This window comes from Ochlerotatus camptorhynchus, unplaced genomic scaffold (genome assembly GCF_037179485.1).
Source record: "Ochlerotatus camptorhynchus isolate MF236.1 unplaced genomic scaffold, CSIRO-AGI_Acam_v1.1 ptg000329l, whole genome shotgun sequence".
NCBI classification, from domain to species: Eukaryota; Metazoa; Arthropoda; class Insecta; order Diptera; family Culicidae; genus Ochlerotatus; species Ochlerotatus camptorhynchus.
The window spans coordinates 3896527-3924251 of record NW_027040817.1 but is presented as its reverse complement, the minus strand read 5'-3'; the positions used below and the strand labels follow the sequence as shown (position 1 = coordinate 3924251).

The following is a 27725-nucleotide window of genomic DNA, read 5'->3' as shown; positions in this document are numbered from 1 at the left end:
TTTTTTTTTTTTTTTTTTTTTTTTTTTTTTTTTTTTTTTTTTTTTTTTTTTTTTTTTTTTTTTTGCGCTTTGTAGTGACTACTCCATAATGGTTGAGTTTGCAATAATTTCTACTTGTAGAAACAATTTCAGGCCAATCTGAAGGTTGGGGTTAGAGATAGAGCGATTTGCCTGTTTTACTCTTGTGTAATAAATCTATTACGATTTTTTTAAATAAACGGCGCAACTTATCAAGCCGAAATTTTCACAGAAGGCAGTTGGTAATGACTTCTACTTGTAGAAAAAATTTCAGGCCAATCTGATGTTTGTTGTTTGAGATAGAGTGATTTCCCCGTTTTACGTTTGTTGTGGAATAATTATACTTTTTTGTGTAATAAACCTATCACTATTTTTTAAAAATTAACGGCACAGCTCATCAAGCTGAAATTTTCTCTGAAGGCAGATGGTAATGACTTCTACTTGTAGAAAAAATTTCAGGCCAATCTGATGTTTGTTGTTTGAGATAGAGTGATTTCCCCGTTTTACGTTTGTTGTGGAATAATTATACTTTTTTGTGTAATAAACCTATCACTATTTTTTTTAAATTAACGGCACAACTCATCAAGCTGAAATTTTCTCTGAAGGCAGATGGTAATGACTTCTACTTGTAGAAAAAATTTCAGGCCAATCTGATGTTTGTTGTTTGAGATAGAGTGATTTCCCCGGTTTACTTTTGTTGTGGAAAACATTAATTGAAGATTTTTAACAAAAGAAAAGCAGTATTCATATAGGACATTAAAAACATCTCGGATTGTTGGTTGTTCTTAGTAACGTTCAACCTGCTTGCAAACGGGGTGATCGGGTTTAGAATCGAAAAAAAAAATCGGCGTGGAAACTAACTTATTAAAAAGGGGAAGCCTGGCTCAAAGTTTCCCCATGAGACACGGCAATGAGTCTTAGCACCTGAAATCTGATGTCTGTGTTAGGGAATCTGAACTTTTTTTTTTTTTTTTTTTTTTGCGCTTTGTAGTGACTACTCCATAATGGTTGAGTTTGCAATAATTTCTACTTGTAGAAACAATTTCAGGCCAATCTGAAGGTTGGGGTTAGAGATAGAGCGATTTGCCTGTTTTACTCTTGTGTAATAAATCTATTACGATTTTTTTAAATAAACGGCGCAACTTATCAAGCCGAAATTTTCACAGAAGGCAGTTGGTAATGACTTCTACTTGTAGAAAAAATTTCAGGCCAATCTGATGTTTGTTGTTTGAGATAGAGTGATTTCCCCGTTTTACGTTTGTTGTGGAATAATTATACTTTTTTGTGTAATAAACCTATCACTATTTTTTAAAAATTAACGGCACAGTTTATCAAGCTGAAATTTTCACAGAAGGCAGTTGGTAATGACTTCTACTTGTAGAAAAAAATTCAGGCCAATCTGATGTTTGTTGTTTGAGATAGAGTGATTTCCCCGTTTTACGTTTGTTGTGGAAAATTTATACTTTTTTGTGTAATAAACCTATCAATATTTTTTAAAAAATAACGGCACAACTCATCAAGCTGAAATTTTTACAGCAGGCAGTTGGTAATGACTTCTACTTGTAGAAAAAATTTCAGGCCAATCTGATGTTTGTTGTTTGAGATAGAGTGATTTCCCCGTTTTACGTTTGTTGTGGAATAATTATACTTTTTTGTGTAATAAACCTATCACTATTTTTTAAAAATTAACGGCGCAACTCATCAAGCTGAAATTTTCTCTGAAGGCAGATGGTAATGACTTCTACTTGTAGAAAAAATTTCAGGCCAATCTGATGTTTGTTGTTTGAGATAGAGTGATTTCCCCGTTTTACGTTTGTTGTGGAATAATTATACTTTTTTGTGTAATAAACCTATCACTATTTTTTAAAAATTAACGGCACAACTCATCAAGCTGAAATTTTCTCTGAAGGCAGATGGTAATGACTTCTACTTGTAGAAAAAATTTCAGGCTAATCTGATGTTTGTTGTTTGAGATAGAGTGATTTCCCCGTTTTACGTTTGTTGTGGAAAATTTATACTTTTGTGTGTAATAAACCTATCAATATTTTTTAAAAAATAACGGCACAACTCATCAAGCTGAAATTTGTACAGCAGGCAGTTGGTTATGACTTCTACTTGTAGAAAAAATTTCAGGCCAATCTGACGGTTGGGGTTAGAGATAGAGTGATTTCCCCGGTTTACTTTTGTTGTGGAAAACATTAATTGAAGATTTTTAACAAAAGAAAAGCAGTATTCATATAGGACATTAAAAACATCTCGGATTGTTGGTTGTTCTTAGTAACGTTCAACCTGCTTGCAAACGGGGTGATCGGGTTTAGAATCGGAAAAAAAATCGGCGTGGAAACTAACTTATTAAAAAGGGGAAGCCTGGCTCAAAGTTTCCCCATGAGACACGGCAATGAGTCTTAGGACCTGAAATCTGATGTCTGTGTTAGGGAATCTGAACTTTTTTTTTTTTTTTTTTTTTTTTTTTTTTTTTTTTTTTTTTTTTTTTTGCGCTTTGTAGTGACTACTCCATAATGGTTGAGTTTGCAATAATTTCTACTTGTAGAAACAATTTCAGGCCAATCTGAAGGTTGGGGTTAGAGATAGAGCGATTTGCCTGTTTTACTCTTGTGTAATAAATCTATTACGATTTTTTTAAATAAACGGCGCAACTTATCAAGCCGAAATTTTCACAGAAGGCAGTTGGTAATGACTTCTACTTGTAGAAAAAATTTCAGGCCAATCTGATGTTTGTTGTTTGAGATAGAGTGATTTCCCCGTTTTACGTTTGTTGTGGAATAATTATACTTTTTTGTGTAATAAACCTATCACTATTTTTTAAAAATTAACGGCACAGCTCATCAAGCTGAAATTTTCTCTGAAGGCAGATGGTAATGACTTCTACTTGTAGAAAAAATTTCAGGCCAATCTGATGTTTGTTGTTTGAGATAGAGTGATTTCCCCGTTTTACGTTTGTTGTGGAATAATTATACTTTTTTGTGTAATAAACCTATCACTATTTTTTTTAAATTAACGGCACAACTCATCAAGCTGAAATTTTCTCTGAAGGCAGATGGTAATGACTTCTACTTGTAGAAAAAATTTCAGGCCAATCTGATGTTTGTTGTTTGAGATAGAGTGATTTCCCCGGTTTACTTTTGTTGTGGAAAACATTAATTGAAGATTTTTAACAAAAGAAAAGCAGTATTCATATAGGACATTAAAAACATCTCGGATTGTTGGTTGTTCTTAGTAACGTTCAACCTGCTTGCAAACGGGGTGATCGGGTTTAGAATCGAAAAAAAAAAATCGGCGTGGAAACTAACCTATTAAAAAGGGGAAGCCTGGCTCAAAGTTTCCCCATGAGACACGGCAATGAGTCTTAGCACCTGAAATCTGATGTCTGTGTTAGGGAATCTGAACTTTTTTTTTTTTTTTTTTTTTTGCGCTTTGTAGTGACTACTCCATAATGGTTGAGTTTGCAATAATTTCTACTTGTAGAAACAATTTCAGGCCAATCTGAAGGTTGGGGTTAGAGATAGAGCGATTTGCCTGTTTTACTCTTGTGTAATAAATCTATTACGATTTTTTTAAATAAACGGCGCAACTTATCAAGCCGAAATTTTCACAGAAGGCAGTTGGTAATGACTTCTACTTGTAGAAAAAATTTCAGGCCAATCTGATGTTTGTTGTTTGAGATAGAGTGATTTCCCCGTTTTACGTTTGTTGTGGAATAATTATACTTTTTTGTGTAATAAACCTATCACTATTTTTTAAAAATTAACGGCACAGTTTATCAAGCTGAAATTTTCACAGAAGGCAGTTGGTAATGACTTCTACTTGTAGAAAAAAATTCAGGCCAATCTGATGTTTGTTGTTTGAGATAGAGTGATTTCCCCGTTTTACGTTTGTTGTGGAAAATTTATACTTTTTTGTGTAATAAACCTATCAATATTTTTTAAAAAATAACGGCACAACTCATCAAGCTGAAATTTTTACAGCAGGCAGTTGGTAATGACTTCTACTTGTAGAAAAAATTTCAGGCCAATCTGATGTTTGTTGTTTGAGATAGAGTGATTTCCCCGTTTTACGTTTGTTGTGGAATAATTATACTTTTTTGTGTAATAAACCTATCACTATTTTTTAAAAATTAACGGCGCAACTCATCAAGCTGAAATTTTCTCTGAAGGCAGATGGTAATGACTTCTACTTGTAGAAAAAATTTCAGGCCAATCTGATGTTTGTTGTTTGAGATAGAGTGATTTCCCCGTTTTACGTTTGTTGTGGAATAATTATACTTTTTTGTGTAATAAACCTATCACTATTTTTTAAAAATTAACGGCACAACTCATCAAGCTGAAATTTTCTCTGAAGGCAGATGGTAATGACTTCTACTTGTAGAAAAAATTTCAGGCTAATCTGATGTTTGTTGTTTGAGATAGAGTGATTTCCCCGTTTTACGTTTGTTGTGGAAAATTTATACTTTTGTGTGTAATAAACCTATCAATATTTTTTAAAAAATAACGGCACAACTCATCAAGCTGAAATTTGTACAGCAGGCAGTTGGTTATGACTTCTACTTGTAGAAAAAATTTCAGGCCAATCTGACGGTTGGGGTTAGAGATAGAGTGATTTCCCCGGTTTACTTTTGTTGTGGAAAACATTAATTGAAGATTTTTAACAAAAGAAAAGCAGTATTCATATAGGACATTAAAAACATCTCGGATTGTTGGTTGTTCTTAGTAACGTTCAACCTGCTTGCAAACGGGGTGATCGGGTTTAGAATCGAAAAAAAAAATCGGCGTGGAAACTAACTTATTAAAAAGGGGAAGCCTGGCTCAAAGTTTCCCCATGAGACACGGCAATGAGTCTTAGGACCTGAAATCTGATGTCTGTGTTAGGGAATCTGAACTTTTTTTTTTTTTTTTTTTTTTTTTTTTTTTTTGCGCTTTGTAGTGACTACTCCATAATGGTTGAGTTTGCAATAATTTCTACTTGTAGAAACAATTTCAGGCCAATCTGAAGGTTGGGGTTAGAGATAGAGCGATTTGCCTGTTTTACTCTTGTGTAATAAATCTATTACGATTTTTTTAAATAAACGGCGCAACTTATCAAGCCGAAATTTTCACAGAAGGCAGTTGGTAATGACTTCTACTTGTAGAAAAAATTTCAGGCCAATCTGATGTTTGTTGTTTGAGATAGAGTGATTTCCCCGTTTTACGTTTGTTGTGGAATAATTATACTTTTTTGTGTAATAAACCTATCACTATTTTTTAAAAATTAACGGCACAGTTTATCAAGCTGAAATTTTCACAGAAGGCAGTTGGTAATGACTTCTACTTGTAGAAAAAAATTCAGGCCAATCTGATGTTTGTTGTTTGAGATAGAGTGATTTCCCCGTTTTACGTTTGTTGTGGAAAATTTATACTTTTTTGTGTAATAAACCTATCAATATTTTTTAAAAAATAACGGCACAGCTCATCAAGCTGAAATTATCTCTGAAGGCAGATGGTAATGACTTCTACTTGTAGAAAAAATTTCAGGCCAATCTGATGTTTGTTGTTTGAGATAGAGTGATTTCCCCGTTTTACGTTTGTTGTGGAAAATTTATACTTTTTTGTGTAATAAACCTATCAATATTTTTTAAAAAATAACGGCACAGCTCATCAAGCTGAAATTTTCTCTGAAGGCAGATGGCAATGACTTCTACTTGTAGAAAAAATTTCAGGCCAATCTGATGTTTGTTGTTTGAGATAGAGTGATTTCCCCGTTTTACGTTTGTTGTGGAATAATTATACTTTTTTGTGTAATAAACCTATCACTATTTTTTAAAAATTAACGGCGCAACTCATCAAGCTGAAATTTTCTCTGAAGGCAGATGGTAATGACTTCTACTTGTAGAAAAAATTTCAGGCCAATCTGATGTTTGTTGTTTGAGATAGAGTGATTTCCCCGTTTTACGTTTGTTGTGGAATAATTATACTTTTTTGTGTAATAAACCTATCACTATTTTTTAAAAATTAACGGCACAACTCATCAAGCTGAAATTTTCTCTGAAGGCAGATGGTAATGACTTCTACTTGTAGAAAAAATTTCAGGATAAACTGATGTTTGTTGTTTGAGATAGAGTGATTTCCCCGTTTTACGTTTGTTGTGGAAAATTTATACTTTTTTGTGTAATAAACCTATCAATATTTTTTTAAAAATAACGGCACAACTCATCAAGCTGAAATTTTTACAGCAGGCAGTTGGTAATGACTTCTACTTGTAGAAAAAATTTCAGGCCAATCTGATGTTTGTTGTTTGAGATAGAGTGATTTCCCCGTTTTACGTTTGTTGTGGAATAATTATACTTTTTTGTGTAATAAACCTATCAATATTTTTTAAAAATTAACGGCACAACTCATCAAGCTGAAATTTTCTCTGAAGGCAGATGGTAATGACTTCTACTTGTAGAAAAAATTTCAGGCCAATCTGATGTTTGTTGTTTGAGATAGAGTGATTTCCCCGTTTTACGTTTGTTGTGGAAAATTTATACTTTTTTGTGTAATAAACCTATCAATATTTTTTAAAAAATAACGGCACAGCTCATTAAGCTGAAATTTTTATCTGAAGGCAGATGGTAATGACTTCTACTTGTAGAAAAAAATTCAGGCCAATCTGATGTTTGTTGTTTGAGATAGAGTGATTTCCCCGTTTTACGTTTGTTGTGGAAAATTTATACTTTTTTGTGTAATAAACCTATCACTATTTTTTAAAAATTAACGGCACAACTCATCAAGCTGAAATTTTTACAGTAGGCAGTTGGTAATGACTTCTACTTGTAGAAAAAATTTCAGGCCAATCTGACGGTTGGGGTTAGAGATAGAGCGATTTGCCTGTTTTACTCTTGTGTAATAAATCTATTACGATTTTTTTAAATAAACGGCGCAACTTATCAAGCCGAAATTTTCACAGAAGGCAGTTGGTAATGACTTCTACTTGTAGAAAAAATTTCAGGCCAATCTGATGTTTGTTGTTTGAGATAGAGTGATTTCCCCGTTTTACGTTTGTTGTGGAATAATTATACTTTTTTGTGTAATAAACCTATCACTATTTTTTAAAAATTAACGGCACAGTTTATCAAGCTGAAATTTTCACAGAAGGCAGTTGGTAATGACTTCTACTTGTAGAAAAAAATTCAGGCCAATCTGATGTTTGTTGTTTGAGATAGAGTGATTTCCCCGTTTTACGTTTGTTGTGGAAAATTTATACTTTTTTGTGTAATAAACCTATCAATATTTTTTAAAAAATAACGGCACAGCTCATCAAGCTGAAATTATCTCTGAAGGCAGATGGTAATGACTTCTACTTGTAGAAAAAATTTCAGGCCAATCTGATGTTTGTTGTTTGAGATAGAGTGATTTCCCCGTTTTACGTTTGTTGTGGAAAATTTATACTTTTTTGTGTAATAAACCTATCAATATTTTTTTAAAAATAACGGCACAGCTCATCAAGCTGAAATTTTCTCTGAAGGCAGATGGCAATGACTTCTACTTGTAGAAAAAATTTCAGGCCAATCTGATGTTTGTTGTTTGAGATAGAGTGATTTCCCCGTTTTACGTTTGTTGTGGAATAATTATACTTTTTTGTGTAATAAACCTATCACTATTTTTTAAAAATTAACGGCGCAACTCATCAAGCTGAAATTTTCTCTGAAGGCAGATGGTAATGACTTCTACTTGTAGAAAAAATTTCAGGCCAATCTGATGTTTGTTGTTTGAGATAGAGTGATTTCCCCGTTTTACGTTTGTTGTGGAATAATTATACTTTTTTGTGTAATAAACCTATCACTATTTTTTAAAAATTAACGGCACAACTCATCAAGCTGAAATTTTCTCTGAAGGCAGATGGTAATGACTTCTACTTGTAGAAAAAAATTCAGGATAAACTGATGTTTGTTGTTTGAGATAGAGTGATTTCCCCGTTTTACGTTTGTTGTGGAAAATTTATACTTTTTTGTGTAATAAACCTATCAATATTTTTTTAAAAATAACGGCACAACTCATCAAGCTGAAATTTTTACAGCAGGCAGTTGGTAATGACTTCTACTTGTAGAAAAAATTTCAGGCCAATCTGATGTTTGTTGTTTGAGATAGAGTGATTTCCCCGTTTTACGTTTGTTGTGGAATAATTATACTTTTTTGTGTAATAAACCTATCAATATTTTTTAAAAATTAACGGCACAACTCATCAAGCTGAAATTTTCTCTGAAGGCAGATGGTAATGACTTCTACTTGTAGAAAAAATTTCAGGCCAATCTGATGTTTGTTGTTTGAGATAGAGTGATTTCCCCGTTTTACGTTTGTTGTGGAAAATTTATACTTTTTTGTGTAATAAACCTATCAATATTTTTTAAAAAATAACGGCACAGCTCATTAAGCTGAAATTTTTATCTGAAGGCAGATGGTAATGACTTCTACTTGTAGAAAAAAATTCAGGCCAATCTGATGTTTGTTGTTTGAGATAGAGTGATTTCCCCGTTTTACGTTTGTTGTGGAAAATTTATACTTTTTTGTGTAATAAACCTATCACTATTTTTTAAAAATTAACGGCACAACTCATCAAGCTGAAATTTTTACAGTAGGCAGTTGGTAATGACTTCTACTTGTAGAAAAAATTTCAGGCCAATCTGACGGTTGGGGTTAGAGATAGAGTGATTTCCCCGGTTTACTTTTGTTGTGGAAAACATTAATTGAAGATTTTTAACAAAAGAAAAGCAGTATTCATATAGGACATTAAAAACATCTCGGATTGTTGGTTGTTCTTAGTAACGTTCAACCTGCTTGCAAACGGGGTGATCGGGTTTAGAATCGAAAAAAAAATCGGCGTGGAAACTAACTTATTAAAAAGGGGAAGCCTGGCTCAAAGTTTCCCCATGTGACACGGCAATGAGTCTTAGCACCTGAAATCTGATGTCTGTGTTAGGGAATCTGAACTTTTTTTTTTTTTTTTTTTTTTTTTTTTTTTTTTTTTTTTTTTTTTTTGCGCTTTGTAGTGACTACTCCATAATGGTTGAGTTTGCAATAATTTCTACTTGAAGAAACAATTTCAGGCCAATCTGAAGGTTGGGGTTAGAGATAGAGCGATTTGCCTGTTTTACTCTTGTGTAATAAATCTATTACGATTTTTTTAAATAAACGGCGCAACTTATCAAGCCGAAATTTTCACAGAAGGCAGTTGGTAATGACTTCTACTTGTAGAAAAAATTTCAGGCCAATCTGATGTTTGTTGTTTGAGATAGAGTGATTTCCCCGATTTACGTTTGTTGTGGAATAATTATACTTTTTTGTGTAATAAACCTATCACTATTTTTTTAAAATTAACGGCGCAGTTTATCAAGCTGAAATTTTCACAGAAGGCAGTTGGTAATGACTTCTACTTGTAGAAAAAAATTCAGGCCAATCTGATGTTTGTTGTTTGAGATAGAGTGATATCCCCGTTTTACGTTTGTTGTGGAAAATTTATACTTTTTTGTGTAATAAACCTATCAATATTTTTAAAAAAATAACGGCTTAACTCATCAAACTGAAATTTTCTCTGAAGGCAGATGGTAATGACTTCTACTTGTAGAAAAAATTTCAGGCCAATCTGATGTTTGTTGTTTGAGATAGAGTGATTTCCCCGTTTTACGTTTGTTGTGGAATAATTATACTTTTTTGTGTAATAAACCTATCACTATTTTTTAAAAATTAACGGCGCAACTCATCACTCAACATCATCATTTTGTGTAATAAACCTATCACTATTTTTTTTAAATTAACGGCACAACTCATCAAGCTGAAATTTTCTCTGAAGGCAGATGGTAATGACTTCTACTTGTAGAAAAAATTTCAGGCCAATCTGATGTTTGTTGTTTGAGATAGAGTGATTTCCCCGTTTTACGTTTGTTGTGGAAAATTTATACTTTTTTGTGTAATAAACCTATCACTATTTTTTAAAAATTAACGGCGCAGTTTATCAAGCTGAAATTTTCACAGAAGGCAGTTGGTAATGACTTCTACTTGTAGAAAAAATTTCAGGCCAATCTGATGTTTGTTGTTTGAGATAGAGTGATTTCCCCGTTTTACGTTTGTTGTGGAAAATTTATACTTTTTTGTGTAATAAACCTATCACTATTTTTTTTGTAAATAAACGGCACAACTCATCAAGCTGAAATTTTCTCTGAAGGCAGATGGTAATGACTTCTACTTGTAGAAAAAATTTCAGGCCAATCTGATGTTTGTTGTTTGAGATAGAGTGATTTCCCCGTTTTACGTTTGTTGTGGAAAATTTATACTTTTTTGTGTAATAAACCTATCAATATTTTTTAAAAAATAACGGCACAGCTCATCAAGCTGAAATTTTCTCTGAAGGCAGATGGTAATGACTTCTACTTGTAGAAAAAATTTCAGGCCAATCTGATGTTTGTTGTTTGAGATAGAGTGATTTCCCCGTTTTACGTTTGTTGTGGAATAATTATACTTTTTTGTGTAATAAACCTATCACTATTTTTTAAAAATTAACGGCGCAACTCATCAAGCTGAAATTTTCTCTGAAGGCAGATGGTAATGACTTCTACTTGTAGAAAAAATTTCAGGCCAATCTGATGTTTGTTGTTTGAGATAGAGTGATTTCCCCGTTTTACGTTTGTTGTGGAATAATTATACTTTTTTGTGTAATAAACCTATCACTATTTTTTTTAAATTAACGGCACAACTCATCAAGCTGAAATTTTCTCTGAAGGCAGATGGTAATGACTTCTACTTGTAGAAAAAATTTCAGGCCAATCTGATGTTTGTTGTTTGAGATAGAGTGATTTCCCCGTTTTACGTTTGTTGTGGAAAATTTATACTTTTTTGTGTAATAAACCTATCAATATTTTTTTAAAAATAACGGCACAGCTCATCAAGCTGAAATTTTTACAGTAGGCAGTTGGTAATGACTTCTACTTGTAGAAAAAATTTCAGGCCAATCTGACGGTTGGGGTTAGAGATAGAGTGATTTCCCCGGTTTACTTTTGTTGTGGAAAACATTAATTGAAGATTTTTAACAAAAGAAAAGCAGTATTCATATAGGACATTAAAAACATCTCGGATTGTTGGTTGTTCTTAGTAACGTTCAACCTGCTTGCAAACGGGGTGATCGGGTTTAGAATCGAAAAAAAAAATCGGCGTGGAAACTAACTTATTAAAAAGGGGAAGCCTGGCTCAAAGTTTCCCCATGTGACACGGCAATGAGTCTTAGCACCTGAAATCTGATGTCTGTGTTAGGGAATCTGAACTTTTTTTTTTTTTTTTTTTTTGCGCTTTGTAGTGACTACTCCATAATGGTTGAGTTTGCAATAATTTCTACTTGTAGAAACAATTTCAGGCCAATCTGAAGGTTGGGGTTAGAGATAGAGCGATTTGCCTGTTTTACTCTTGTGTAATAAATCTATTACGATTTTTTTAAATAAACGGCGCAACTTATCAAGCCGAAATTTTCACAGAAGGCAGTTGGTAATGACTTCTACTTGTAGAAAAAATTTCAGGCCAATCTGATGTTTGTTGTTTGAGATAGAGTGATTTCCCCGTTTTACGTTTGTTGTGGAATAATTATACTTTTTTGTGTAATAAACCTATCACTATTTTTTAAAAATTAACGGCACAGTTTATCAAGCTGAAATTTTCACAGAAGGCAGTTGGTAATGACTTCTACTTGTAGAAAAAAATTCAGGCCAATCTGATGTTTGTTGTTTGAGATAGAGTGATTTCCCCGTTTTACGTTTGTTGTGGAAAATTTATACTTTTTTGTGTAATAAACCTATCAATATTTTTTAAAAAATAACGGCACAGCTCATCAAGCTGAAATTTTCTCTGAAGGCAGATGGTAATGACTTCTACTTGTAGAAAAAATTTCAGGCCAATCTGATGTTTGTTGTTTGAGATAGAGTGATTTCCCCGTTTTACGTTTGTTGTGGAAAATTTATACTTTTTTGTGTAATAAACCTATCAATATTTTTTAAAAAATAACGGCACAGCTCATCAAGCTGAAATTTTCTCTGAAGGCAGATGGCAATGACTTCTACTTGTAGAAAAAATTTCAGGCCAATCTGATGTTTGTTGTTTGAGATAGAGTGATTTCCCCGTTTTACGTTTGTTGTGGAATAATTATACTTTTTTGTGTAATAAACCTATCACTATTTTTTAAAAATTAACGGCGCAACTCATCAAGCTGAAATTTTCTCTGAAGGCAGATGGTAATGACTTCTACTTGTAGAAAAAATTTCAGGCCAATCTGATGTTTGTTGTTTGAGATAGAGTGATTTCCCCGTTTTACGTTTGTTGTGGAATAATTATACTTTTTTGTGTAATAAACCTATCACTATTTTTTAAAAATTAACGGCACAACTCATCAAGCTGAAATTTTCTCTGAAGGCAGATGGTAATGACTTCTACTTGTAGAAAAAATTTCAGGATAAACTGATGTTTGTTGTTTGAGATAGAGTGATTTCCCCGTTTTACGTTTGTTGTGGAAAATTTATACTTTTTTGTGTAATAAACCTATCAATATTTTTTTAAAAATAACGGCACAACTCATCAAGCTGAAATTTTTACAGCAGGCAGTTGGTAATGACTTCTACTTGTAGAAAAAATTTCAGGCCAATCTGATGTTTGTTGTTTGAGATAGAGTGATTTCCCCGTTTTACGTTTGTTGTGGAAAATTTATACTTTTTTGTGTAATAAACCTATCAATATTTTTTAAAAAATAACGGCACAGCTCATTAAGCTGAAATTTTTATCTGAAGGCAGATGGTAATGACTTCTACTTGTAGAAAAAATTTCAGGCCAATCTGATGTTTGTTGTTTGAGATAGAGTGATTTCCCCGTTTTACGTTTGTTGTGGAAAATTTATACTTTTTTGTGTAATAAACCTATCACTATTTTTTAAAAATTAACGGCACAACTCATCAAGCTGAAATTTTTACAGTAGGCAGTTGGTAATGACTTCTACTTGTAGAAAAAATTTCAGGCCAATCTGACGGTTGGGGTTAGAGATAGAGTGATTTCCCCGGTTTACTTTTGTTGTGGAAAACATTAATTGAAGATTTTTAACAAAAGAAAAGCAGTATTCATATAGGACATTAAAAACATCTCGGATTGTTGGTTGTTCTTAGTAACGTTCAACCTGCTTGCAAACGGGGTGATCGGGTTTAGAATCGAAAAAAAAATCGGCGTGGAAACTAACTTATTAAAAAGGGGAAGCCTGGCTCAAAGTTTCCCCATGTGACACGGCAATGAGTCTTAGCACCTGAAATCTGATGTCTGTGTTAGGGAATCTGAACTTTTTTTTTTTTTTTTTTTTTTTTTTTTTTTTTTTTTTTTTTTTTTGCGCTTTGTAGTGACTACTCCATAATGGTTGAGTTTGCAATAATTTCTACTTGAAGAAACAATTTCAGGCCAATCTGAAGGTTGGGGTTAGAGATAGAGCGATTTGCCTGTTTTACTCTTGTGTAATAAATCTATTACGATTTTTTTAAATAAACGGCGCAACTTATCAAGCCGAAATTTTCACAGAAGGCAGTTGGTAATGACTTCTACTTGTAGAAAAAATTTCAGGCCAATCTGATGTTTGTTGTTTGAGATAGAGTGATTTCCCCGATTTACGTTTGTTGTGGAAAATTTATACTTTTTTGTGTAATAAACCTATCAATATTTTTAAAAAAATAACGGCTTAACTCATCAAACTGAAATTTTCTCTGAAGGCAGATGGTAATGACTTCTACTTGTAGAAAAAATTTCAGGCCAATCTGATGTTTGTTGTTTGAGATAGAGTGATTTCCCCGTTTTACGTTTGTTGTGGAAAATTTATACTTTTTTGTGTAATAAACCTATCAATATTTTTTAAAAAATAACGGCACAGCTCATCAAGCTGAAATTTTCTCTGAAGGCAGATGGTAATGACTTCTACTTGTAGAAAAAATTTCAGGCCAATCTGATGTTTGTTGTTTGAGATAGAGTGATTTCCCCGTTTTACGTTTGTTGTGGAATAATTATACTTTTTTGTGTAATAAACCTATCACTATTTTTTAAAAATTAACGGCGCAACTCATCACTCAACATCATCATTTTGTGTAATAAACCTATCACTATTTTTTTTAAATTAACGGCACAACTCATCAAGCTGAAATTTTCTCTGAAGGCAGATGGTAATGACTTCTACTTGTAGAAAAAATTTCAGGCCAATCTGATGTTTGTTGTTTGAGATAGAGTGATTTCCCCGTTTTACGTTTGTTGTGGAAAATTTATACTTTTTTGTGTAATAAACCTATCACTATTTTTTAAAAATTAACGGCGCAGTTTATCAAGCTGAAATTTTCACAGAAGGCAGTTGGTAATGACTTCTACTTGTAGAAAAAATTTCAGGCCAATCTGATGTTTGTTGTTTGAGATAGAGTGATTTCCCCGTTTTACGTTTGTTGTGGAAAATTTATACTTTTTTGTGTAATAAACCTATCACTATTTTTTTTGTAAATAAACGGCACAACTCATCAAGCTGAAATTTTCTCTGAAGGCAGATGGTAATGACTTCTACTTGTAGAAAAAATTTCAGGCCAATCTGATGTTTGTTGTTTGAGATAGAGTGATTTCCCCGTTTTACGTTTGTTGTGGAAAATTTATACTTTTTTGTGTAATAAACCTATCAATATTTTTTAAAAAATAACGGCACAGCTCATCAAGCTGAAATTTTCTCTGAAGGCAGATGGTAATGACTTCTACTTGTAGAAAAAATTTCAGGCCAATCTGATGTTTGTTGTTTGAGATAGAGTGATTTCCCCGTTTTACGTTTGTTGTGGAATAATTATACTTTTTTGTGTAATAAACCTATCACTATTTTTTTTAAATTAACGGCACAACTCATCAAGCTGAAATTTTCTCTGAAGGCAGATGGTAATGACTTCTACTTGTAGAAAAAATTTCAGGCCAATCTGATGTTTGTTGTTTGAGATAGAGTGATTTCCCCGTTTTACGTTTGTTGTGGAAAATTTATACTTTTTTGTGTAATAAACCTATCAATATTTTTAAAAAAATAACGGCACAACTCATCAAGCTGATATTTTTACAGCAGGCAGTTGGTAATGACTTCTACTTGTAGAAAAAAATTCAGGCCAATCTGATGTTTGTTGTTTGAGATAGAGTGATTTCCCCGTTTTACGTTTGTTGTGGAAAATTTATACTTTTTTGTGTAATAAACCTATCAATATTTTTTTAAAAATAACGGCACAGCTCATCAAGCTGAAATTTTTACAGTAGGCAGTTGGTAATGACTTCTACTTGTAGAAAAAATTTCAGGCCAATCTGACGGTTGGGGTTAGAGATAGAGTGATTTCCCCGGTTTACTTTTGTTGTGGAAAACATTAATTGAAGATTTTTAACAAAAGAAAAGCAGTATTCATATAGGACATTAAAAACATCTCGGATTGTTGGTTGTTCTTAGTAACGTTCAACCTGCTTGCAAACGGGGTGATCGGGTTTAGAATCGAAAAAAAAAAATCGGCGTGGAAACTAACTTATTAAAAAGGGGAAGCCTGGCTCAAAGTTTCCCCATGAGACACGGCAATGAGTCTTAGGACCTGAAATCTGATGTCTGTGTTAGGGAATCTGAACTTTTTTTTTTTTTTTTTTTTTTTTTTTTTTTTTTTTTTTTTTTTTTTTTTTTTTTTTTTTTTTTTTTTTTTTTGCGCTTTGTAGTGACTACTCCATAATGGTTGAGTTTGCAATAATTTCTACTTGTAGAAACAATTTCAGGCCAATCTGAAGGTTGGGGTTAGAGATAGAGCGATTTGCCTGTTTTACTCTTGTGTAATAAATCTATTACGATTTTTTTAAATAAACGGCGCAACTTATCAAGCCGAAATTTTCACAGAAGGCAGTTGGTAATGACTTCTACTTGTAGAAAAAATTTCAGGCCAATCTGATGTTTGTTGTTTGAGATAGAGTGATTTCCCCGTTTTACGTTTGTTGTGGAATAATTATACTTTTTTGTGTAATAAACCTATCACTATTTTTTAAAAATTAACGGCGCAGTTTATCAAGCTGAAATTTTCACAGAAGGCAGTTGGTAATGACTTCTACTTGTAGAAAAAAATTCAGGCCAATCTGATGTTTGTTGTTTGAGATAGAGTGATTTCCCCGTTTTACGTTTGTTGTGGAAAATTTATACTTTTTTGTGTAATAAACCTATCAATATTTTTTAAAAAATAACGGCACAGCTCATCAAGCTGAAATTTTCTCTGAAGGCAGATGGTAATGACTTCTACTTGTAGAAAAAATTTCAGGCCAATCTGATGTTTGTTGTTTGAGATAGAGTGATTTCCCCGTTTTACGTTTGTTGTGGAATAATTATACTTTTTTGTGTAATAAACCTATCACTATTTTTTAAAAATTAACGGCGCAACTCATCACTCAACATCATCATTTTGTGTAATAAACCTATCACTATTTTTTTTAAATTAACGGCACAACTCATCAAGCTGAAATTTTCTCTGAAGGCAGATGGTAATGACTTCTACTTGTAGAAAAAATTTCAGGCCAATCTGATGTTTGTTGTTTGAGATAGAGTGATTTCCCCGTTTTACGTTTGTTGTGGAAAATTTATACTTTTTTGTGTAATAAACCTATCACTATTTTTTAAAAATTAACGGCGCAGTTACTCAAGCTGAAATTTTCACAGAAGGCAGTTGGTAATGACTTCTACTTGTAGAAAAAATTTCAGGCCAATCTGATGTTTGTTGTTTGAGATAGAGTGATTTCCCCGTTTTACGTTTGTTGTGGAAAATTTATACTTTTTTGTGTAATAAACCTATCACTATTTTTTTTAAATTAACGGCACAACTCATCAAGCTGAAATTTTCTCTGAAGGCAGATGGTAATGACTTCTACTTGTAGAAAAAATTTCAGGCCAATCTGATGTTTGTTGTTTGAGATAGAGTGATTTCCCCGTTTTACGTTTGTTGTGGAAAATTTATACTTTTTTGTGTAATAAACCTATCAATATTTTTTAAAAAATAACGGCAAAACTCATCAAGCTGAAATTTTCTCTGAAGGCAGATGGTAATGACTTCTACTTGTAGAAAAAATTTCAGGCCAATCTGATGTTTGTTGTTTGAGATAGAGTGATTTCCCCGTTTTACGTTTGTTGTGGAATAATTATACTTTTTTGTGTAATAAACCTATCACTATTTTTTAAAAATTAACGGCGCAACTCATCAAGCTGAAATTTTCTCTGAAGGCAGATGGTAATGACTTCTACTTGTAGAAAAAATTTCAGGCCAATCTGATGTTTGTTGTTTGAGATAGAGTGATTTCCCCGTTTTACGTTTGTTGTGGAATAATTATACTTTTTTGTGTAATAAACCTATCACTATTTTTTTTAAATTAACGGCACAACTCATCAAGCTGAAATTTTCTCTGAAGGCAGATGGTAATGACTTCTACTTGTAGAAAAAATTTCAGGCCAATCTGATGTTTGTTGTTTGAGATAGAGTGATTTCCCCGTTTTACGTTTGTTGTGGAAAATTTATACTTTTTTGTGTAATAAACCTATCAATATTTTTTTAAAAATAACGGCACAGCTCATCAAGCTGAAATTTTCTCTGAAGGCAGATGGTAATGACTTCTACTTGTAGAAAAAATTTCAGGCCAATCTGATGTTTGTTGTTTGAGATAGAGTGATTTCCCCGTTTTACGTTTGTTGTGGAAAATTTATACTTTTTTGTGTAATAAACCTATCACTATTTTTTAAAAATTAACGGCACAACTCATCAAGCTGAAATTTTTACAGTAGGCAGTTGGTAATGACTTCTACTTGTAGAAAAAATTTCAGGCCAATCTGACGGTTGGGGTTAGAGATAGAGTGATTTCCCCGGTTTACTTTTGTTGTGGAAAACATTAATTGAAGATTTTTAACAAAAGAAAAGCAGTATTCATATAGGACATTAAAAACATCTCGGATTGTTGGTTGTTCTTAGTAACGTTCAACCTGCTTGCAAACGGGGTGATCGGGTTTAGAATCGAAAAAAAAAAATCGGCGTGGAAACTAACTTATTAAAAAGGGGAAGCCTGGCTCAAAGTTTCCCCATGTGACACGGCAATGAGTCTTAGCACCTGAAATCTGATGTCTGTGTTAGGGAATCTGAACTTTTTTTTTTTTTTTTTTTTTGCGCTTTGTAGTGACTACTCCATAATGGTTGAGTTTGCAATAATTTCTACTTGTAGAAACAATTTCAGGCCAATCTGAAGGTTGGGGTTAGAGATAGAGCGATTTGCCTGTTTTACTCTTGTGTAATAAATCTATTACGATTTTTTTAAATAAACGGCGCAACTTATCAAGCCGAAATTTTCACAGAAGGCAGTTGGTAATGACTTCTACTTGTAGAAAAAATTTCAGGCCAATCTGATGTTTGTTGTTTGAGATAGAGTGATTTCCCCGTTTTACGTTTGTTGTGGAATAATTATACTTTTTTGTGTAATAAACCTATCACTATTTTTTAAAAATTAACGGCACAGTTTATCAAGCTGAAATTTTCACAGAAGGCAGTTGGTAATGACTTCTACTTGTAGAAAAAAATTCAGGCCAATCTGATGTTTGTTGTTTGAGATAGAGTGATTTCCCCGTTTTACGTTTGTTGTGGAAAATTTATACTTTTTTGTGTAATAAACCTATCAATATTTTTTAAAAAATAACGGCACAACTCATCAAGCTGAAATTTTTACAGCAGGCAGTTGGTAATGACTTCTACTTGTAGAAAAAATTTCAGGCCAATCTGATGTTTGTTGTTTGAGATAGAGTGATTTCCCCGTTTTACGTTTGTTGTGGAATAATTATACTTTTTTGTGTAATAAACCTATCACTATTTTTTAAAAATTAACGGCGCAACTCATCAAGCTGAAATTTTCTCTGAAGGCAGATGGTAATGACTTCTACTTGTAGAAAAAATTTCAGGCCAATCTGATGTTTGTTGTTTGAGATAGAGTGATTTCCCCGTTTTACGTTTGTTGTGGAATAATTATACTTTTTTGTGTAATAAACCTATCACTATTTTTTAAAAATTAACGGCACAACTCATCAAGCTGAAATTTTCTCTGAAGGCAGATGGTAATGACTTCTACTTGTAGAAAAAATTTCAGGCTAATCTGATGTTTGTTGTTTGAGATAGAGTGATTTCCCCGTTTTACGTTTGTTGTGGAAAATTTATACTTTTGTGTGTAATAAACCTATCAATATTTTTTAAAAAATAACGGCACAACTCATCAAGCTGAAATTTGTACAGCAGGCAGTTGGTTATGACTTCTACTTGTAGAAAAAATTTCAGGCCAATCAGACGGTTGGGGTTAGAGATAGAGTGATTTCCCCGGTTTACTTTTGTTGTGGAAAACATTAATTGAAGATTTTTAACAAAAGAAAAGCAGTATTCATATAGGACATTAAAAACATCTCGGATTGTTGGTTGTTCTTAGTAACGTTCAACCTGCTTGCAAACGGGGTGATCGGGTTTAGAATCGGAAAAAAAATCGGCGTGGAAACTAACTTATTAAAAAGGGGAAGCCTGGCTCAAAGTTTCCCCATGAGACACGGCAATGAGTCTTAGGACCTGAAATCTGATGTCTGTGTTAGGGAATCTGAACTTTTTTTTTTTTTTTTTTTTTTTTTTTTTTTTTTTTTTTTTTTTTTTTTTTTTTTTTTGCGCTTTGTAGTGACTACTCCATAATGGTTGAGTTTGCAATAATTTCTACTTGTAGAAACAATTTCAGGCCAATCTGAAGGTTGGGGTTAGAGATAGAGCGATTTGCCTGTTTTACTCTTGTGTAATAAATCTATTACGATTTTTTTAAATAAACGGCGCAACTTATCAAGCCGAAATTTTCACAGAAGGCAGTTGGTAATGACTTCTACTTGTAGAAAAAATTTCAGGCCAATCTGATGTTTGTTGTTTGAGATAGAGTGATTTCCCCGTTTTACGTTTGTTGTGGAATAATTATACTTTTTTGTGTAATAAACCTATCATTATTTTTTAAAAATTAACGGCACAGCTCATCAAGCTGAAATTTTCTCTGAAGGCAGATGGTAATGACTTCTACTTGTAGAAAAAATTTCAGGCCAATCTGATGTTTGTTGTTTGAGATAGAGTGATTTCCCCGTTTTACGTTTGTTGTGGAATAATTATACTTTTTTGTGTAATAAACCTATCACTATTTTTTTTAAATTAACGGCACAACTCATCAAGCTGAAATTTTCTCTGAAGGCAGATGGTAATGACTTCTACTTGTAGAAAAAATTTCAGGCCAATCTGATGTTTGTTGTTTGAGATAGAGTGATTTCCCCGGTTTACTTTTGTTGTGGAAAACATTAATTGAAGATTTTTAACAAAAGAAAAGCAGTATTCATATAGGACATTAAAAACATCTCGGATTGTTGGTTGTTCTTAGTAACGTTCAACCTGCTTGCAAACGGGGTGATCGGGTTTAGAATCGAAAAAAAAAAATCGGCGTGGAAACTAACTTATTAAAAAGGGGAAGCCTGGCTCAAAGTTTCCCCATGAGACACGGCAATGAGTCTTAGCACCTGAAATCTGATGTCTGTGTTAGGGAATCTGAACTTTTTTTTTTTTTTTTTTTTTTTGCGCTTTGTAGTGACTACTCCATAATGGTTGAGTTTGCAATAATTTCTACTTGTAGAAACAATTTCAGGCCAATCTGAAGGTTGGGGTTAGAGATAGAGCGATTTGCCTGTTTTACTCTTGTGTAATAAATCTATTACGATTTTTTTAAATAAACGGCGCAACTTATCAAGCCGAAATTTTCACAGAAGGCAGTTGGTAATGACTTCTACTTGTAGAAAAAATTTCAGGCCAATCTGATGTTTGTTGTTTGAGATAGAGTGATTTCCCCGTTTTACGTTTGTTGTGGAATAATTATACTTTTTTGTGTAATAAACCTATCACTATTTTTTAAAAATTAACGGCACAGTTTATCAAGCTGAAATTTTCACAGAAGGCAGTTGGTAATGACTTCTACTTGTAGAAAAAAATTCAGGCCAATCTGATGTTTGTTGTTTGAGATAGAGTGATTTCCCCGTTTTACGTTTGTTGTGGAAAATTTATACTTTTTTGTGTAATAAACCTATCAATATTTTTTTAAAAATAACGGCACAACTCATCAAGCTGAAATTTTTACAGCAGGCAGTTGGTAATAACTTCTACTTGTAGAAAAAATTTCAGGCCAATCTGATGTTTGTTGTTTGAGATAGAGTGATTTCCCCGTTTTACGTTTGTTGTGGAATAATTATACTTTTTTGTGTAATAAACCTATCACTATTTTTTAAAAATTAACGGCGCAACTCATCAAGCTGAAATTTTCTCTGAAGGCAGATGGTAATGACTTCTACTTGTAGAAAAAATTTCAGGCCAATCTGATGTTTGTTGTTTGAGATAGAGTGATTTCCCCGTTTTACGTTTGTTGTGGAATAATTATACTTTTTTGTGTAATAAACCTATCACTATTTTTTAAAAATTAACGGCACAACTCATCAAGCTGAAATTTTCTCTGAAGGCAGATGGTAATGACTTCTACTTGTAGAAAAAATTTCAGGCTAATCTGATGTTTGTTGTTTGAGATAGAGTGATTTCCCCGTTTTACGTTTGTTGTGGAAAATTTATACTTTTGTGTGTAATAAACCTATCAATATTTTTTAAAAAATAACGGCACAACTCATCAAGCTGAAATTTGTACAGCAGGCAGTTGGTTATGACTTCTACTTGTAGAAAAAATTTCAGGCCAATCTGACGGTTGGGGTTAGAGATAGAGTGATTTCCCCGGTTTACTTTTGTTGTGGAAAACATTAATTGAAGATTTTTAACAAAAGAAAAGCAGTATTCATATAGGACATTAAAAACATCTCGGATTGTTGGTTGTTCTTAGTAACGTTCAACCTGCTTGCAAACGGGGTGATCGGGTTTAGAATCGAAAAAAAAAATCGGCGTGGAAACTAACTTATTAAAAAGGGGAAGCCTGGCTCAAAGTTTCCCCATGAGACACGGCAATGAGTCTTAGGACCTGAAATCTGATGTCTGTGTTAGGGAATCTGAACTTTTTTTTTTTTTTTTTTTTTTTTTTTTTTTTTTTTGCGCTTTGTAGTGACTACTCCATAATGGTTGAGTTTGCAATAATTTCTACTTGTAGAAACAATTTCAGGCCAATCTGAAGGTTGGGGTTAGAGATAGAGCGATTTGCCTGTTTTACTCTTGTGTAATAAATCTATTACGATTTTTTTAAATAAACGGCGCAACTTATCAAGCCGAAATTTTCACAGAAGGCAGTTGGTAATGACTTCTACTTGTAGAAAAAATTTCAGGCCAATCTGATGTTTGTTGTTTGAGATAGAGTGATTTCCCCGTTTTACGTTTGTTGTGGAATAATTATACTTTTTTGTGTAATAAACCTATCACTATTTTTTAAAAATTAACGGCACAGTTTATCAAGCTGAAATTTTCACAGAAGGCAGTTGGTAATGACTTCTACTTGTAGAAAAAAATTCAGGCCAATCTGATGTTTGTTGTTTGAGATAGAGTGATTTCCCCGTTTTACGTTTGTTGTGGAAAATTTATACTTTTTTGTGTAATAAACCTATCAATATTTTTTAAAAAATAACGGCACAGCTCATCAAGCTGAAATTATCTCTGAAGGCAGATGGTAATGACTTCTACTTGTAGAAAAAATTTCAGGCCAATCTGATGTTTGTTGTTTGAGATAGAGTGATTTCCCCGTTTTACGTTTGTTGTGGAAAATTTATACTTTTTTGTGTAATAAACCTATCAATATTTTTTAAAAAATAACGGCACAGCTCATCAAGCTGAAATTTTCTCTGAAGGCAGATGGCAATGACTTCTACTTGTAGAAAAAATTTCAGGCCAATCTGATGTTTGTTGTTTGAGATAGAGTGATTTCCCCGTTTTACGTTTGTTGTGGAATAATTATACTTTTTTGTGTAATAAACCTATCACTATTTTTTAAAAATTAACGGCGCAACTCATCAAGCTGAAATTTTCTCTGAAGGCAGATGGTAATGACTTCTACTTGTAGAAAAAATTTCAGGCCAATCTGATGTTTGTTGTTTGAGATAGAGTGATTTCCCCGTTTTACGTTTGTTGTGGAATAATTATACTTTTTTGTGTAATAAACCTATCACTATTTTTTAAAAATTAACGGCACAACTCATCAAGCTGAAATTTTCTCTGAAGGCAGATGGTAATGACTTCTACTTGTAGAAAAAATTTCAGGATAAACTGATGTTTGTTGTTTGAGATAGAGTGATTTCCCCGTTTTACGTTTGTTGTGGAAAATTTATACTTTTTTGTGTAATAAACCTATCAATATTTTTTTAAAAATAACGGCACAACTCATCAAGCTGAAATTTTTACAGCAGGCAGTTGGTAATGACTTCTACTTGTAGAAAAAATTTCAGGCCAATCTGATGTTTGTTGTTTGAGATAGAGTGATTTCCCCGTTTTACGTTTGTTGTGGAATAATTATACTTTTTTGTGTAATAAACCTATCAATATTTTTTAAAAAATAACGGCACAGCTCATTAAGCTGAAATTTTTATCTGAAGGCAGATGGTAATGACTTCTACTTGTAGAAAAAAATTCAGGCCAATCTGATGTTTGTTGTTTGAGATAGAGTGATTTCCCCGTTTTACGTTTGTTGTGGAATAATTATACTTTTTTGTGTAATAAACCTATCACTATTTTTTAAAAATTAACGGCACAGTTTATCAAGCTGAAATTTTCACAGAAGGCAGTTGGTAATGACTTCTACTTGTAGAAAAAAATTCAGGCCAATCTGATGTTTGTTGTTTGAGATAGAGTGATTTCCCCGTTTTACGTTTGTTGTGGAAAATTTATACTTTTTTGTGTAATAAACCTATCAATATTTTTTAAAAAATAACGGCACAGCTCATCAAGCTGAAATTATCTCTGAAGGCAGATGGTAATGACTTCTACTTGTAGAAAAAATTTCAGGCCAATCTGATGTTTGTTGTTTGAGATAGAGTGATTTCCCCGTTTTACGTTTGTTGTGGAAAATTTATACTTTTTTGTGTAATAAACCTATCAATATTTTTTAAAAAATAACGGCACAGCTCATCAAGCTGAAATTTTCTCTGAAGGCAGATGGCAATGACTTCTACTTGTAGAAAAAATTTCAGGCCAATCTGATGTTTGTTGTTTGAGATAGAGTGATTTCCCCGTTTTACGTTTGTTGTGGAATAATTATACTTTTTTGTGTAATAAACCTATCACTATTTTTTAAAAATTAACGGCGCAACTCATCAAGCTGAAATTTTCTCTGAAGGCAGATGGTAATGACTTCTACTTGTAGAAAAAATTTCAGGCCAATCTGATGTTTGTTGTTTGAGATAGAGTGATTTCCCCGTTTTACGTTTGTTGTGGAATAATTATACTTTTTTGTGTAATAAACCTATCACTATTTTTTAAAAATTAACGGCACAACTCATCAAGCTGAAATTTTCTCTGAAGGCAGATGGTAATGACTTCTACTTGTAGAAAAAATTTCAGGATAAACTGATGTTTGTTGTTTGAGATAGAGTGATTTCCCCGTTTTACGTTTGTTGTGGAAAATTTATACTTTTTTGTGTAATAAACCTATCAATATTTTTTTAAAAATAACGGCACAACTCATCAAGCTGAAATTTTTACAGCAGGCAGTTGGTAATGACTTCTACTTGTAGAAAAAATTTCAGGCCAATCTGATGTTTGTTGTTTGAGATAGAGTGATTTCCCCGTTTTACGTTTGTTGTGGAATAATTATACTTTTTTGTGTAATAAACCTATCAATATTTTTTAAAAATTAACGGCACAACTCATCAAGCTGAAATTTTCTCTGAAGGCAGATGGTAATGACTTCTACTTGTAGAAAAAATTTCAGGCCAATCTGATGTTTGTTGTTTGAGATAGAGTGATTTCCCCGTTTTACGTTTGTTGTGGAAAATTTATACTTTTTTGTGTAATAAACCTATCAATATTTTTTAAAAAATAACGGCACAGCTCATTAAGCTGAAATTTTTATCTGAAGGCAGATGGTAATGACTTCTACTTGTAGAAAAAAATTCAGGCCAATCTGATGTTTGTTGTTTGAGATAGAGTGATTTCCCCGTTTTACGTTTGTTGTGGAAAATTTATACTTTTTTGTGTAATAAACCTATCACTATTTTTTTTAAATTAACGGCACAACTCATCAAGCTGAAATTTTCTCTGAAGGCAGATGGTAATGACTTCTACTTGTAGAAAAAATTTCAGGCCAATCTGATGTTTGTTGTTTGAGATAGAGTGATTTCCCCGGTTTACTTTTGTTGTGGAAAACATTAATTGAAGATTTTTAACAAAAGAAAAGCAGTATTCATATAGGACATTAAAAACATCTCGGATTGTTGGTTGTTCTTAGTAACGTTCAACCTGCTTGCAAACGGGGTGATCGGGTTTAGAATCGAAAAAAAAAAATCGGCGTGGAAACTAACTTATTAAAAAGGGGAAGCCTGGCTCAAAGTTTCCCCATGAGACACGGCAATGAGTCTTAGCACCTGAAATCTGATGTCTGTGTTAGGGAATCTGAACTTTTTTTTTTTTTTTTTTTTTTGCGCTTTGTAGTGACTACTCCATAATGGTTGAGTTTGCAATAATTTCTACTTGTAGAAACAATTTCAGGCCAATCTGAAGGTTGGGGTTAGAGATAGAGCGATTTGCCTGTTTTACTCTTGTGTAATAAATCTATTACGATTTTTTTAAATAAACGGCGCAACTTATCAAGCCGAAATTTTCACAGAAGGCAGTTGGTAATGACTTCTACTTGTAGAAAAAATTTCAGGCCAATCTGATGTTTGTTGTTTGAGATAGAGTGATTTCCCCGTTTTACGTTTGTTGTGGAATAATTATACTTTTTTGTGTAATAAACCTATCACTATTTTTTAAAAATTAACGGCACAGTTTATCAAGCTGAAATTTTCACAGAAGGCAGTTGGTAATGACTTCTACTTGTAGAAAAAAATTCAGGCCAATCTGATGTTTGTTGTTTGAGATAGAGTGATTTCCCCGTTTTACGTTTGTTGTGGAAAATTTATACTTTTTTGTGTAATAAACCTATCAATATTTTTTAAAAAATAACGGCACAACTCATCAAGCTGAAATTTTTACAGCAGGCAGTTGGTAATGACTTCTACTTGTAGAAAAAATTTCAGGCCAATCTGATGTTTGTTGTTTGAGATAGAGTGATTTCCCCGTTTTACGTTTGTTGTGGAATAATTATACTTTTTTGTGTAATAAACCTATCACTATTTTTTAAAAATTAACGGCGCAACTCATCAAGCTGAAATTTTCTCTGAAGGCAGATGGTAATGACTTCTACTTGTAGAAAAAATTTCAGGCCAATCTGATGTTTGTTGTTTGAGATAGAGTGATTTCCCCGTTTTACGTTTGTTGTGGAATAATTATACTTTTTTGTGTAATAAACCTATCACTATTTTTTAAAAATTAACGGCACAACTCATCAAGCTGAAATTTTCTCTGAAGGCAGATGGTAATGACTTCTACTTGTAGAAAAAATTTCAGGCTAATCTGATGTTTGTTGTTTGAGATAGAGTGATTTCCCCGTTTTACGTTTGTTGTGGAAAATTTATACTTTTGTGTGTAATAAACCTATCAATATTTTTTAAAAAATAACGGCACAACTCATCAAGCTGAAATTTGTACAGCAGGCAGTTGGTTATGACTTCTACTTGTAGAAAAAATTTCAGGCCAATCTGACGGTTGGGGTTAGAGATAGAGTGATTTCCCCGGTTTACTTTTGTTGTGGAAAACATTAATTGAAGATTTTTAACAAAAGAAAAGCAGTATTCATATAGGACATTAAAAACATCTCGGATTGTTGGTTGTTCTTAGTAACGTTCAACCTGCTTGCAAACGGGGTGATCGGGTTTAGAATCGGAAAAAAAATCGGCGTGGAAACTAACTTATTAAAAAGGGGAAGCCTGGCTCAAAGTTTCCCCATGAGACACGGCAATGAGTCTTAGGACCTGAAATCTGATGTCTGTGTTAGGGAATCTGAACTTTTTTTTTTTTTTTTTTTTTTTTTTTTTTTTTTTTTTTTTTTTTTTTTTTTTTTTTTTTTGCGCTTTGTAGTGACTACTCCATAATGGTTGAGTTTGCAATAATTTCTACTTGTAGAAACAATTTCAGGCCAATCTGAAGGTTGGGGTTAGAGATAGAGCGATTTGCCTGTTTTACTCTTGTGTAATAAATCTATTACGATTTTTTTAAATAAACGGCGCAACTTATCAAGCCGAAATTTTCACAGAAGGCAGTTGGTAATGACTTCTACTTGTAGAAAAAATTTCAGGCCAATCTGATGTTTGTTGTTTGAGATAGAGTGATTTCCCCGTTTTACGTTTGTTGTGGAATAATTATACTTTTTTGTGTAATAAACCTATCACTATTTTTTAAAAATTAACGGCACAGCTCATCAAGCTGAAATTTTCTCTGAAGGCAGATGGTAATGACTTCTACTTGTAGAAAAAATTTCAGGCCAATCTGATGTTTGTTGTTTGAGATAGAGTGATTTCCCCGTTTTACGTTTGTTGTGGAATAATTATAC

The 27725-nt window shown here is 32.7% G+C and overlaps 1 long non-coding RNA gene across 1 annotated transcript; it reads right to left on the bottom strand.

The window, feature by feature from the left end:
- Positions 1–27243, bottom strand: LOC135708293 (uncharacterized). Its single transcript, XR_010518287.1, has 3 exons — positions 27182–27243; positions 15672–15747; positions 1–78 (listed from the first exon to the last, which is right to left on the bottom strand). It is a non-coding gene; the product is annotated as an uncharacterized LOC135708293 (long non-coding RNA).
- Between the last annotated feature and the right edge of the window lie 482 nt (positions 27244–27725).